Source organism: Urocitellus parryii, chromosome 10, assembly GCF_045843805.1.
Source record: "Urocitellus parryii isolate mUroPar1 chromosome 10, mUroPar1.hap1, whole genome shotgun sequence".
NCBI classification, from domain to species: domain Eukaryota; kingdom Metazoa; phylum Chordata; class Mammalia; order Rodentia; family Sciuridae; genus Urocitellus; species Urocitellus parryii.
The window spans coordinates 2,702,358-2,717,007 of NC_135540.1; the positions used below are offsets into that span (position 1 = coordinate 2,702,358).

General features: G+C 50.0%; 1 non-coding gene across 1 annotated transcript; it reads right to left on the reverse strand.

The window, feature by feature from the left end:
- Positions 1–1,646: 1,646 nt before the first annotated feature.
- Trnav-uac (transfer RNA valine (anticodon UAC)) lies at positions 1,647–1,719 on the reverse strand. The gene has a single exon. It is a non-coding gene; the product is annotated as a tRNA-Val (tRNA).
- Positions 1,720–14,650: the final 12,931 nt, after the last annotated feature.

Below are 14,650 nucleotides of genomic sequence, written 5' to 3' on the forward strand. Positions count from 1 at the left end.
GGAGAGGATGTGGGGACAAAGGCACACTCATACATTGCTGGTGGGACTGCAAATTGGTGCAACCACTATGTGTGGAGATTCCTCAGAAAACTGGGAATGGAACCACCATTTGATCCAGCTATACCTCTCCTCGGTTTATACCCAAAGGACTTAAAATCAATATGTATAGCAGCTCAATTCACAATAGCTAAACTATGGAACCAACCTAGGTATCCTCAATAAATGAATGGATAAAGAAAATGTGGTATATATACTCAATGGAATATTACTCAGCTTTAAAGAAGGGTAAAATTTTGGCATTCACCAGTAAATGGATGGAGTTAGACAATATCATGCTAAGCGAAATAAGCCAATCCCACAAAACCAAAGGCCGACTGTTTTCTCTAATATGCAGATGCTAATTCACAATAAGGCTGTGGGCGGGGGGACTAGAGAAGAATAGTGTTACCTTTGATTAGGTAGAGGGAAGTGATGGGAGGGGATGTGGGGATAGGAAAGATCAGATCCTAGAATGAAACAGACATTATTACTGTATGTATATATGTGACTATATGACCAGTATGATTCTGCAACATGTACACTCAGAAAAATGAGAAATTATATCCCACATATGTATGATATATCAAAGTACATAAATGCATTCCACTGTCATGTATAACTAATTAAAACAAATTAAAAATTAATTTAAAAAACCAATGCAATGGGTACACTGGCATTTCCCATGGGACTTTCCATAATGATAAGCAGAGGGGAAGTGGGTCAAAATGACCCTGGTTGAGTACAAGGTAAAGAATGGTTACTAGCATCTACACAATCAATCTCTGACAGGTACATTGTATAAGAATTGCCATTTTGTGTTGCCAAACATGCTGTGCTAAGCAACTATTGATAGGTACAGAGGTGGGGCTTTCCCTGGGAGAAGCATTTGCTATATGACATGGAGTCTCAGGGTACAATGGAGTCTGTTTGGTCCTTGCCATATAGCCTGGCCCATCACACAATTTACTTGTACATTGTCAGTGATCCACGATTTACAAGAGTTGTAAGGTTTTCAAGGACACTGAAAAGCAGAGAGGCCATAAAGTCAGATCTTTGACATAGTGACTTGTTTTACATTGAAAAGGCCCAATAATCTTTTTTGATCCATTTAAAACTTTTTCATTTTCCTCTATAGATAAAAGGAAAGGATTTGCTACACTCATGTTTATTTTTCAAATGCATTTTATTTTTTATTTTTATTTTTGTTTTTGTCTGAGGGATTGAACTCAGAGGCACTTAACCACTGAGCCACATCCCTAGCCTTTTTTATTTTATTTTATTTTATTTTTTATTTTAACACAGGGTCTAAGTTGCTTGGGGCCTTGGTAAGTTGCTTGGGGCCTCGGTAAGTTGCTGAGGAAGGCTTTGAACTTGTGATCAGAACTGCTGGGATTACAGGCAGGCACCGAATTTTAAATATTGTTTTATAGTTTTAAAAATTGTTCTAGAACTTAAATTAGTACTATTTTAAATTCCTAAATATGTTTGGAGGAATTTTCCATAGTTATTTTATTATGTTTCCATTCATAAATATTAGAGAGTTTTTCTTCAAGCTTTTCATAAACTATTGTACTTTTTCATCATTAAGATACTGATTACTTCTTTTTTGGTGGTGCTATGGATTGAACCCAGGACCTTGTGCATGTAAGGCAAGCACTCTACCAACTGAGCTATACCACCAACCCCTCTGATTACTTCTTCTTCTTCTTTTAAAATATTTTGGTTGTCAATGGACCTTTATTTTATTTATTGATATGTGGTGCTGAGAATCGACCCAATGCTTCACACATACCAGGCAAGTGCTCTGCACTGAGCCACAACCCCAGCCCTGATTACTTCTTAAGAATTCCAAAGTAATTCATTTTGGTAATGTGAGAGAATTTTTTCTCCTTTTAAATACTGAAATAGTTATCACTGGAACCTAGTGACTTTTCATAATAATGAGTTTTGTATCCATCATGTTATCAGATTTTATTAGTTCTAATTATTTTTACCTAAATATTATCCTTATGGTCTGGTGATTATTTGAGAATGTAAGTAGCATGACTGCCCGTGGTTCTGCTGAAAGCTAACCCCTTGCACTTAAGGACGGAGTGAGAGGAGTAGACAGGAACTTGAGACAACCATTGCAATGATCTCCTCTTGAAATCAACACCATCTTGGAGAGTGGACCTTCTCAGAGCTATATCAAACTTTCCAGTGCTCCCCCCTGGCCAGGTTTTAGAAGGAACTAAGTAACAATAACATGGAATGAAGTTCCTTCCACAAGTCCTGGTTCTGTAAATATCTAACTCTTGTAGCTGCTGCCCAAACTCCCGGGTAGTTGCTGAGCCACGTTAGGGTTGGATTTATCCCCGCCCAAGTGGAACCCTCGGCAGTTGTCAGTCCTCCGGAGGCACCAGGTGACACGGGGACACCTACTGAGAACATCTGGAAAGGGAGCAAGCATCCCCATGGATTTTCAATGAAGATAAAAGTAGTCTATTTTGTAGATCAGCAAATTGATGGGGCTCAGGACCTGCTACCCCCAAACGCAGCGCTGGCGGGAAGGCTACTCTCACTTCCTCCGTCCTTCCCAGGAGCAGGTCGTCGATGCTCTTTGCAGAAATGCCTTCCCTCCACCTGGAGGAACAGAGTTCCCTCACCTCTGAAGACACAGGGACACAGGGCTCTGACCTAACAGCACTTGCTAGTCCCCCTCCCCATTGACTCCCATTAGCTCAAACCTCCTTTGTCCGGTCACCCTGCCTGCCGCCCAACAGTGTGCTTCCTCACCAAACTGAGCAGAAAACACCCAGGTTTCTCTCTTCATCTGGGTCGTTTGCCAAGGCTCCTGTGTCACAAAAAATTGAAATAAATTAGTATGTTTTTTCTTGTTGATCTGTCTTTTGTTATGGGGCTGCTCAGCCGTGATCCTAGCAATGGGTGAGGAAAAGGGTTTTTTTCCTCTATGAAGTAGATGCCAGCCTGGAGAAGATAGCATGCTTGGTTTTAAAGCTTCGCAAGACTCACACTCCTAGTGCAGGTCTTGAAAGGCGCCTTCACTCTTGGTGGTGGAACTCAACATGTGCATCCTTCTATGGTGAAACTCCCATTAAACCCATTTCCTTATGAAAATCCCAGTAAAATGCACACATTTTTGTCCTGCTGAACACGACCATACCAGCTCCTGAGGTCCAGGCTGCGCCATCTGCTGCGAAGTCACGGAGGCCACCCCCAGGGCAGGAGAGGAGGGCTGCCGTGGACTTCCTGTGTGCAGGCAGGGCCTCCGTCATCACCAGAAGAATCCTCTGTGCTTCTTGGTGACTTTAGGTCCTCGATTTAAATAAACAGATGGATACAAACTTGACACTCGACACTTCCCAGGACAGCCCAGCGGGCGCTGATGCCATGTCTGGACACTGACTCGGGGCACGGCTGGTTCTCCATGATTCTCCCCCGCTGGCGCCGAAGGGCAGGCAGCCTCTGTGTGAAGCAGGACTGACTCCCTCGTGGCCGGGGAAGTCCCGCCTTGTCTCTAGTGCAAGTTCACTTCTCCTCCCCCAACATGGCCACACTGTGATTCTCCAGCCCGTGACCTCAAGCCCAACCCCGCAGTCACCCCCAGGGATAGAAAAGGTCACGGGCATGTCAAGCTTGTAGTCATGAGCAGAGGACCAAATCCCAGCTCCTAAAGGGAGGTCTTCTCAGAGCCACGGGAGAGATGAGCAGGGAGCTTCCTAAGCTGGGTGGGACTTGGCTAGATGTGGAAACTTCAAATGTTTTCCTAATATCCCTTCTGATAGGAAAGTGCATCCCATTGATGTAAACTCTCCCAAACAGCCCACTGTCTGAAAGCCATTGTTTTGATCAGTAGTTTTTACTGTAATGAAGTGACAGTGAAAATTGACTTCAGAAGCCCTCGGGATTCCGAGAGGAAGGCTGAACAAATAGGGAGAACTGTTTTAAAACTAGCTCATACCTGCATCCAGACACAAAGAGTGCTAATTTCCATTTCTGAGAACACCTGGGAACCTCTGTGCTTCACATGTCAGTTTTGAAAATATCATTTGAGATGAGTTTCCTATGAAACACCTAAGAGAGAAGAGTTTTAAAAACTGAAACTGAGCAACACAATCAGGATCCAAACCCCAGGAGACCTGTGGCCACGTCTTCACAATAATCCATGAGTAAATTCACTTCTGATCTTTCAGGCAGGCAACACAAGATGTGTTGTAAAATTCGTGCTGTAGGATAAAAACTTACCAAGACATAAACCCTTCCTTGGCATCAATTCTCTTATCAACCTGTGGAGCAGCTCTTTACAAAAGGAATAGGACCCAAGTCTTGAAATATAGTTTTGCAAATCATTAAGAAAATGTTCTTCAGGGCAGGGATGTGGCTCAAGCAATAGCGCACTCACCTGGCATACGCGGGGTGCTGGGTTCGATCCTCAGCACCATATAAAAAATAAAATAAAGATGTGTGTCCACCGAAAACTAAATAAATATTTAAAAATTCTCTCTTTAAAAAAAAAAAAGAAAATGTTCTTCATATCAAAGTCAATCAAGTGTTCAACTTTTTAAATTTTTATTTGTATTTATTTGTTGGTACCAGGGATTGAACTCAGGGGCATTTGACCACTGAGCCACATCCCCAGCCCTATTTTGTATTTTATTTAGAGACAGGGTCTCACTGAGTTATTTAGTGCCTCGAGTTGGTGAGGTTGACTTTGAATTCAAGATCCTCCTGCCTCAGCCTCCTGAGCAGCTGGGATTACAGGCGTGCACCACCACACCCAGCAAATGTTCAATTTTTAATCACACCTATGCTGCAGCATTTCTGCAGGGATTAAAATGTCATATTTCAAAGATATTGTGCTGTGTTGATCTAACAAGAGGATAGATAATTTAGGAGTTGGGTTGATTAATACACCCTGAGATCCTCTCTTTCAAATATCAGTAATATTGAATCCAATTATATATTTGTTTTTGTTTCTGTAACTTTAGGAATATTCATGAAGTCAAGCTTAAAGAAGAAAAGATTGCTGTACTGTCTGCGGCCAGAATTATTGTGGGAACATTTGCTGGTATACCCTTCCCAGACAGAGGAACGGATGAGGGTAGAGAGACAGTTTTTGTTTTGCTTTATTTTGTTTTTACATAATTGGGTCATGCCAAACACACTCTTTCATAACTTTATTTTCCATGTGTTCATATATCCTGAACATTTCCATGTGTCATTAATTGGCTTTCCATGACTTTATTATGACCCTATCTCACTGTGTGGAATACTGTAGTTTATTTAACCTGTTGTCTGTGGACTTTTAATTAATCCCCATTTCGTTACGGTCTGCTCTCTGCAGGATTCTGATTACTCTCTCAGAAGTAACTCCAGGCTGGTCCGCGTCCCTTGGTCTTCCCTCCACGGGTCTCACTGCACTTGATTATTGGTGGCAGCTGGCGGAAGGCAACAGCCCACCCTCCATACAGAAGACCCTCTGTAAGGCCTCCATTGGATGGCGAAGGTTTCCCGACTTGGGCAGCTTGGTCAGGTGGGTCTCAAAAGTGGCCTGAGGGCTTCCTTCCCCGCACTCCCCTCCTGATGGTCCCCTGGAAGCAGCCTTCAGACAGCCAGAGGCCCACGCTGCCCGCTCCTCACTGGTTTAATCTGGACTTCACCCTCACTGGACCCGGGATCTTTTCCTGAGTCTGCTAGACACTGCTGGACACTGACTGCCATGTGCCCTGAGGTGTCAGAACACCAGTATTCAAAGCAGTCTTCCGGCTCCCGCTGGCCGGTGACAGGCATGACCAGAGGCCGAAGGCTCGCAGATGTGCAGCTCGCCATCTTCAAGGGAAGAGGCTGTCCCTGACCCGGTGGACCACAGGGGTCGCTGTGGGCTAGCCTCTGGGGTCAGGCAGGAAACCCCAGTCCAGCACACTGACCTTGTTCTTTTCTGCTGAATTTACTCCACAGATAACTTTGTGTGTGTGTGTGTGTGTGTGTGTGTGTGTGTGTGTGTGTGTGTGTGTGTGTTGGAGATTGAACCCAGGCACGCTGCCATTGAGCTACGTCCCTTTTCGTTTTTTATTTTGCAGCAGATCTCACTAAATGGCTGAGGCTGGCCTCACACCTGTGGCCTCCTCCTGCCTCAGCCTCCAGAGCCACTGGTATTCAGCTGTGCCCAGATATCACAGGTCTTGCTTTTTTGGTTTGGTTTTGTTTTTTGGTTACCAGGGATTGAAGCCACCACTTAATCACTGAGCCACATCCCCAACCCTTTTTATTTTTTATTTTGAGACAGCATCCTGCTAAGCTGCCTAGGGTCTCATTAAGTTGCTGAGGCTGGCTTTGAACTCATGATTCTCCTGCCTCAGCCTCCAGCCTGTGGATTCCAGCCTAGAACATGTATTCTTAAAGGAACAAGAACAAAATGCTGTTGTCTTCTCAATCACTTCCCTCTCTTTCCCCTGCCGCTGTGTTGGCTTCCCCTCGGGTTTCTTGTGCATTCCCTGGTCATCTCCTGATCCCCTAGAATGAACCCGCCGTGCCCTCCCGTTCACCTCACCACTATGAAGCAGTGCCCATGACATCAGCGTTCAAGCTGCAAAAGGCTACAGAGGAGTAGGCTGCTTTGAGCAGAGTTAGTCATGCAATTTGTGTGGCCCTGTCATCACTTAAAGTCACCAATAAAAAAAGAAAAGAAAAAAGGTCGCATCACGGCTCAGAGCACAAAGACTGATTCCTTGATTTTTCTGCACAGCGGCCGAGGAGCGTCCTGCCTCTGGGGTCGCCCTGGTGCATTCACACCAACCGGCCAGAGGAGCAGAGCCTGGCACCCGGGTACCCATGTCTGCGGACACCCTCCTGTGAGGACAGAGTGCCCAGAGGGAACGGGAGCTGACACTGGCCCACGGCCACCGGCCGCTCGCCAGCTCCCTGTGAGGTGAAAAGGGTGACAGCACCACCGGCTCCTCTCAGAGGGACCCCCTGAGATGCCAGTGGAGCCGGGGAGGTGGCCGAGAAGGTGGGGCGGGCGGGGTCTCCCCAGGACGTGGCAGTGAGACCGTCCTGCCCAGCCTCCAGTGGACCTCGGCTCCCAGGAAGCTGGCGTGGCCTGGTCCTCCTTCTCCACCGCCTTTGTCTGAGACTCCACACTTTCAGTCGACCCTTGCTTTGCTCATTCCCTGGGATCGCGGGCTCCATCAGAACAGAATCCCCCTGAGGTTCACCCTCAGGCACCCACCCGGCTGCGTCCACTCCGCCAACTCTCCTCCTCCCGGCCTGCCCTGGCTCAGGGCCTCCCCCACGGCTCCTGCACCTGCTTTCTGCAGCACCGGTGTCCCCACTAGCTGTCAGTCCATCATTCTGAAGAGGTGTCTGAGCCTCGCGGCGGCACAGACCCTTTCCCCACCCAGCACCCTTCCCGGGTCCACCCGTCCCCTGCTTCCTCCACAGTGAAACTCCTGAGTGCTGTCTCATGGCTGCCTGTCGTCCTTCCACCCATTTGTCCCTGTTTCTCAGCCTCTGATTTCATTTCTTGCTTAAGCAACTTGAGGACAACAGAAGTCGGACTCCACCCACACGCCTCCAGCCCGAGCACCGAGCACCGTGGCCCTCGCTGTGTCTGTCCCCTGGCCGAGGCCCTTTTGGGGACTGCTGCAATCAGAGTCTAGAAATGCATTCCTGTTGATATTTCCAGATACATTTAAAGGTTCATCTATATAAATGTTTCATACATAAAATGAATGACTCTCTCCTTCCCCAACCTTAGAGTCTCTTGTCCTGCTACATCAGCGAGAGAATTAGTATTCTCAGAATTACCTTTCAGGAAGCTGCTGTGTTTGCCAACCTGCTGCTCTGGGCGTTTAGGGCTCCTGGGCCACGCTGAGGGGGCTCCTTCTGCCACGCTGTGGAGAAGCACCTCCCATACACAATTTACCAAATGGCCTCTGTGGGGACTCTCCACCCACTGCACAGAGTCTTTGAAGAGCTGGGTAACACCTGCGCGCCAGGCGGGAGCTGTTTCCAGTACTGAAGGACTGAGGCCCACGGAGCAGCGCCCGCCGGTGCGGGAGTGGGGAGAAGCGCTGCCTCGGCCTCCGGTCGCCCACCTGCCCTTCAGCCTGGCCATCACCTGGCCCCGCCCTCCAGGCTCTCCGGATCTCCCTTCCCGGCCTCCACCTTCTCTGGGAGCTCTCTGGCCGGGCTGCTCTGGCATGCAACCTGACTGGAGTGGTGTCCTGGGGCCCTGCGGCCCCCAGTCCAGGAGCCGCAGCCCTCCCCTGGAACACTGCGTTCCCAGGGCCCTCATACCACCTCCCTGTCCCATTCCTTCCTTTACATAGATGGTGGGGCAGGGACATTGGCCGCTGTGCCCATGTAAGTCCCAGAGCCATATTCTGGTGGCCTGGCACCCAGGTGAGCGGTTCAGTGACACCCCTCACACACACGTCCCAGATTTGGGTGTGGCATAAATTCCGTGTCTCCTGGCTGGTAGGACCAGTGCTGCTGCAGTTAGGGACCTGATGAGAGCAGGACCCCCCAGCGCTCCATCCCATCAGAGGGCGGGCAGCTGGACACCTTTCCCACCCCTTCCCCAGGCTCTGATCCTGTGAATCGCACCTGTCACCTGTCGTCACCTGGGCCCTGCCTGCTCTCTGCCCCGCAGGCTGCTCTGCCGTCCAGGCCAGCTGCTGCCTGTGCTCTCCAGCCCTCCCTGGGACGCCCCTGGGGCTGCGAGGCTCCCAGCTGCAGTCACTGCCCTTCCCTGGTGGCCTCCTCCGGTGTGTCTTCCCTTCCAGGCCCAGCACTGCGCCCTGCCCTCTGGGCCAGGAAGGTGGCCGCTCTGCTGGACTGAGCCCAGGGCACGGGGGCTTCAGGCTCTCCTCCCACCCCCACCTTCCCAGCCACCCTCCTCAGATCATCCTGCTTCACATCTGTCACTTGCTGCCACTCGGACCCTTGTCGTCCGTGACTGGATTTGGTTTTCCAACGTTTGCCTTTGGGTAGGAGCACTTTGCGTTCACAGTCAACATTCATGTGACTTTATTCCCTCCACTTTGTTCATTTCTCCATGTCCCTTCCCTGTCTGACTTTGGTGATGGGGCGGACCCCTTTCTGTTCCTTTCTTCCCTCCTGGGCTCACACTGGGAATTTGCACCACTGGCCTCTGCTCTGAGCTGGGGACCTCCCTCAGCACAGTAGTGCGTTCACCGTTCTACGTGGAGAGTAAGTCATCGGGACTGTCCCTGCTCGTCCCTGCAGACTTTCAGCTTCCTAACAGCCGTCCGGCCCTCCTGGTCTTATTAAATCTGTGTTTCTACTCACACACCACAACTGTGCACAGCCTTGACTTTTAAACATCTTTTTTTGAGTTGCAGATGGACACACACCTTGACCTCACTGATTTCTTTGTGGTGCTGAGGATGGAGCCTGGAGCCCCGCCAGGGCCAGGCGAGCGCTCTCCACTGAGCCACAGCCCAGCTCTGCTCGCCGACTTCTCACCGGATCTCCAGCTCTAGGCTCTCCTCCTCTCCCAGGGAAGTGAGAGACTTCCCTGCCGCCCAGGTCTTGCGTTGGACAAGATAATGACAGCGTGGCCACCCTGGACATGGCCTGAGGATTGAGAAACGAGTCTCCTGTTTCGCAACCCCTAACAGAGTCACTCCCAGTCAGCCACCGTCATCCTCGACCTCACTGTGAGTGTGATCTGATTCATCGTCCAGTGTTTCTTGAACTCTCATCTTCCTTATCATGAATTTAATTCTCACTTGGTTAGAGAATTTTCCCAGAAAGGTCTTCCCACTTTGCACACACGTGGGAATGGGGACGTTCCTTGAGATTGGGAGGTGTCACTGGGAACGTAAGTGCCCATTACCGGGTCCACTGAGGCTGCAGAGGAGCCGTCCTTTATCTGTCCCGTGTCTGTCCGGACCTTCCCTTTGGTTCCCACCCTGGCAAGCTGTCTGTGCTTTGCCTTGGAGGCACTCGACAGCTTCTATGTGACACGGAATGGCATTGGCGATGTCACCACTCCTTCCACTTTTATGAGGTGACCCTGCGCTGTAAGGAAAAGCTTTCTCTTCCTTCGTAGATTTGGTATTTTCTCATTAGAAGGACTCACATGTTGGTCTGGTTTCCCGGGCAATGATGTCTCTGCCACGTTGGCCTCCAGCACGGGTCGGCAGCATCGCCTCTGAGCCACTTCCCCTGTCCTTTTGCAAAGATTGTATTTTGAGAGAGGGCCTCACTCAGCCACCTGGCTGGCCTGGAGCCCACCCTGCTCTTGCCTCGTCCACCGCGGTTCACTGCGGTTCACTGATGGTCCTCTTACCCCAGGCTGGCCAGCCAGTTGGGTGCCGTCGTGTCCAAGATCTGTCATGTCCAGATTCCTGTCATTCTTTGAATCCATTTTTACTTTTGACAGACACAAACAAATGTCACTGCCTGTTCTGTAAATTCCCTTCCCTAGACCTGAAATCAGTTATTTCTTCAAAAGTTGGTTGCAGCTGCTGCTGCTAGTGGTGGTGTGTGTGTGCTCACAGAGTGGAATCAGGGATGTTCTGGGCTAGGTATGCTCTGTTAGAGCAACGACATTGCTCTCAGGCAGGTCTGGAAACCTCTACATACGTGTGTATGGACACACGCTCACACACTTATATTACTGAAAACACAAGTGATATACCCAGTTTTAATCTTACACACCACAACACCATAGTATCGATTACATTTTTCTCCTTTTTATATTTGTAACTCTTTTTTCTTTTTTTGGTAGAACCCAGGGGTGCCCCACTACTGAGCTACCTCCCGAGCACATTTCATTTTTTATATGGAGACAGGGTCTTGCTAAGTTGCTGAGGCTGGCCTTAAACTTTGGTCCTCCTGCCTGAGCCTCCCATGTCACTGAGACTACAGACATGTGCCATGGAACTCTTTTCCAACAGTACGAAATCTGGTTCCCTTTACTCAGTGTATTGGTTGATTAGCTTCCCCTCCAACCTTCCTTCTCTCCTCCTCACCCTGCTCCTGAAGGGGCCTCTTCCTCACCTCATTCTGCCTCCAGCATCCCCTGCTGGAGGACGGACCCTCATGGGTGCTTTCCTGGTCTTGCCTGGGCTCCATGTGACATCCCCCACTGCCACCCCAACTCCACACAGATGCCCTTCCACCCCTCTTGGGCTCCGGCTCCTGATTCAGGGTCACCAACCCCATTCCCTCATAGGAATGCTTATTTTTGTTCCACCCTCTTACTGGCTTGGGGATCAAATTATTCAGGCAATGTCTTTGTCCATGTGTGTTACTATAACCCACCTAAGGCTAGATAACTCATAAAGAAAAGAGGCTTATTTAGCTCACAGTTCTGGCACTGGCTTCTGGCGTCATGTGGCAGGATCACACGTGAGAGACAGAGGTCGCACAGCAAGGGAGGAGGCAAGAGAATAAGCCAGAAAACCAAACTCCCTCTTAACCACTTGATCTTACAGCTGGGTACTGTCTAAGCCCCTCTTGAGATGGCATTGTCCCTTCTAGGGTAGTGCCCTGTGCCTACTCTCCACGAGGGTCCAGCACCTCTCAGCAGCATCACCCGGGGACCAAGCCCCCAGCTCATGAGCCCTTGGGAGACAAGCTGCACCCAAGTACAGCCAGCGGGAAGCAGAGCAGGAGGTCAGCGGCAGGGAAATGGCTCTGCCCGGCACGTCTGGGTTTAGATCTGCAGAGCCCGAGCCCCAACCTACGGGCTGCCCTGGGCTCCAGGCCATGCCATGAGTACGTCCTTCCTATTACCAGGGCAAGACACAGGTCACTGTCGGGAGGATACCAGGAGCGCGGTCATGGTGCCGCTGCCCAGGAGCTGGCTTGGCACGGCCCGGGGTCTGTGTTTGAGGTCCGAGCCTTGCCGACCCCATCGTGAAATGCTTGATCATTTTTAGACAAGGGTTCCTATAGTTTCAATTTGCTTCTATTTCTTTATAGGAAAGTAGACATACATTTATAATTTTATACATTTTTTTTATAATTTTCTATATTTTAAATAAAGCCATATAATAGACATTTTTACCTTTTCTTTCAGTTTAAAATAATTTGTGCATCAATATATTTTCAGCATCATTTGAATGGCTGCATAATAGTCCATAATATGGGTGTAACATTAACTATCTAACTAATTACTTCTTATTGGACAGACCATTCTCTGACTTGGATAACAGGCTCAGTTTAAAATTCTTCCATCATTACTTACTGTCATTACTTACTGGGTGTATCACTTTGAAACAAATTCTCTTGAGTCTCAACGTCACGTATAAAGTAGGAAAAATGATAGAGCCTCAGAGGGTTTTTTGGGTTTTGTTTTTAAATGATGCTTGGGCCAGGCTAATTAGGCCTTCAGGCCACTCTGGAATCATAACAACTGTATTTTTTGAGGAGCTGGGAACGGCGCCCAGAGCCTAGTGGACGCTGGGCAAGCCCTCTGCCACTGAGCCAGTGCAGCCCACTTGCAGGTACTTTCAAATCTTTATTACTTCTTTATCTTGGTACTGGGGATGGAACTCAGGGCGCGTTCCCACCGAGCTGCATCCCAGCCCTTCTTAGTGCTGTTTCTTCTGCCGGTGACGATGACACAGATGACATCTCAAGCTGACACTGAGGTGCCGTCTGGGCCCTGGCCTAGAGTGAGCCTGAAGGAGTGTTTCAGAGTGTGGTCTGAAGCCAGCCCCAGTCTCATCTGCCCACTGCCCTCTGCCTTTGCTCTCAGCTCAGCCTCCTGAACCCCTGGGGCCGCCTAACCCCTTCCTCACCTTTCTGTGACACAGTAGGATGGAGGCGCGTCACGGGATCAATAATTAGGACTGGAATCCAAGCCTGTGACTGCCCAGCTCCGACCCATGAGCAAGAGTGAACTGCAGCCAATGAAGCTCACGGCTGTGGCTCTACTGTCACTCAGTGTCACAGTGGAAAGGCAGGCATGCTCGGGCTGTGTGAGTGGCACAGCTTGCTCAGAACCCCCATGAAAAGCTTGTGAAAAAAGTCTGTCAAATTCCTTTGATCCAAATATCTGGCCCTGAGAGTGACGGCGTGGCGTTTGCTCTGGTGAGTTTCTGGAACACACCGGGTAGCAGGACTTCTCACTTAAGTGGCTAAACCTGTCTTTGATCATTACTTCTATTTATTAAACCAGAATAAGATTCTCCCCTTCATGTGTCCTTCCTAGAATGAAGAAACATGCTTTCTCTGACCTGTTTCTTGTTACTGTTTTTATATAGCTGTCAGATACTTTGAATTACTTTCTCACGACTTTTGAATTCACCTCTGGTGGTGGGTGGTGGGTATTGGGAGTATCACACCTTCAGGCCACACGGGGTGAGCAATGGATACCTTGTTGTGGTACTGGGGGTGGAACCCAGGGGCACCCTGCCACTGACCACATCCCCGGCCCTTTTTATTTTTTGAGACAGGGTCTCACTAAGCTGCTGAGGCTGGCCTGGGATCACGGCGTGGCCACAGTGCCAGGTGAAGGCGTCTCCCGGGGTCTGGTCTTCACCTTCCTCTGGGCCCGACCGCCCTCTGTGTGGGGTGAAGTGAGCGGGCATTTCCCGGGGCTCGCTTTCCACATTTGTGCTCCATGTGCCTTCCCGGCACTTTCTTAGCACACACCCTTCTCTTCAGAGAACTCAGTCCCTCAGTGTCCCCAAGACGCCTCTCTGTCCGCTCCCGGCCCAGCCGCCTCCCCCCATCTGTGCAGAAGCAGCACTCCCCCAACCTCCGGTTCGGAGGCTCTGGGGAGGCCCGCCCTGGGGAGGATGAGTTACTCAAGCAGAACAGGGAAAGAAAGGAGCGATTATGCCTCAGCTTTTGTTTTGAGTAGTTTCGAAATCCACAGCTGAGAAGAGAGTATTAAAAGAAAAAAAAAAAAAAAAACAGGCTGTCCAGAGAGAAAGGTATTTTTAGCTCCAAGAGTTTCAAGTGGTAACAGAACAGTCCCCAGGCAGAGGTTGAACCTTAGCAGGCTGTGGAGGCCAGAGGGAGGACCACCACAGGCCTGGAGAAGCCCTGCCGGGAAGGGGAGGAGGCCCCCAGCTGCTCCACGGGCTGCTGGGGCAGGCTGCACCCCAGAGCACTGAAGAGGCGCCCGGGGGTGCTGGGGAGCCCTGTGGTTGGGTGAGAATGCAGCACCCTCCTTCACCCACAAGAATCCAAGCTCCCCAGGCTGCCACAGCATTGGCCACATCCCTCAGATGGCTCCCAGCTAGGCCTCAGCAGATGGGGCCACCTGAGGACCAGGCAAGCCACACATCTGTGTCACATCAGTGTGGCAGCTGCGGGTAAATGCAGACCACCAGTGGGGCAGAGTGGCAGAACACTACCCCAGGACCAGCACCAGGACTCTGGCCTCCTGGATGGGCACCTGGGAGGGCCTTCTGGGAGGCACGGCTGGCCCACCCTGTACCCCCTTGTCCAGCACACCCAGCCTGAGCGGCTGCGATTGCGCGATTGCTGGCCAGCAGCGGTGTGCAGGGCCAACTTTCCACTGCACACAGTCCTACCACCCGTTTAGAGGTTGCCTCACTGTCCTGTTCTGTCGGACAACTGAGGTTTTGAGATGGAAGGTGGGGTCTGCAGAGGGGCAGGC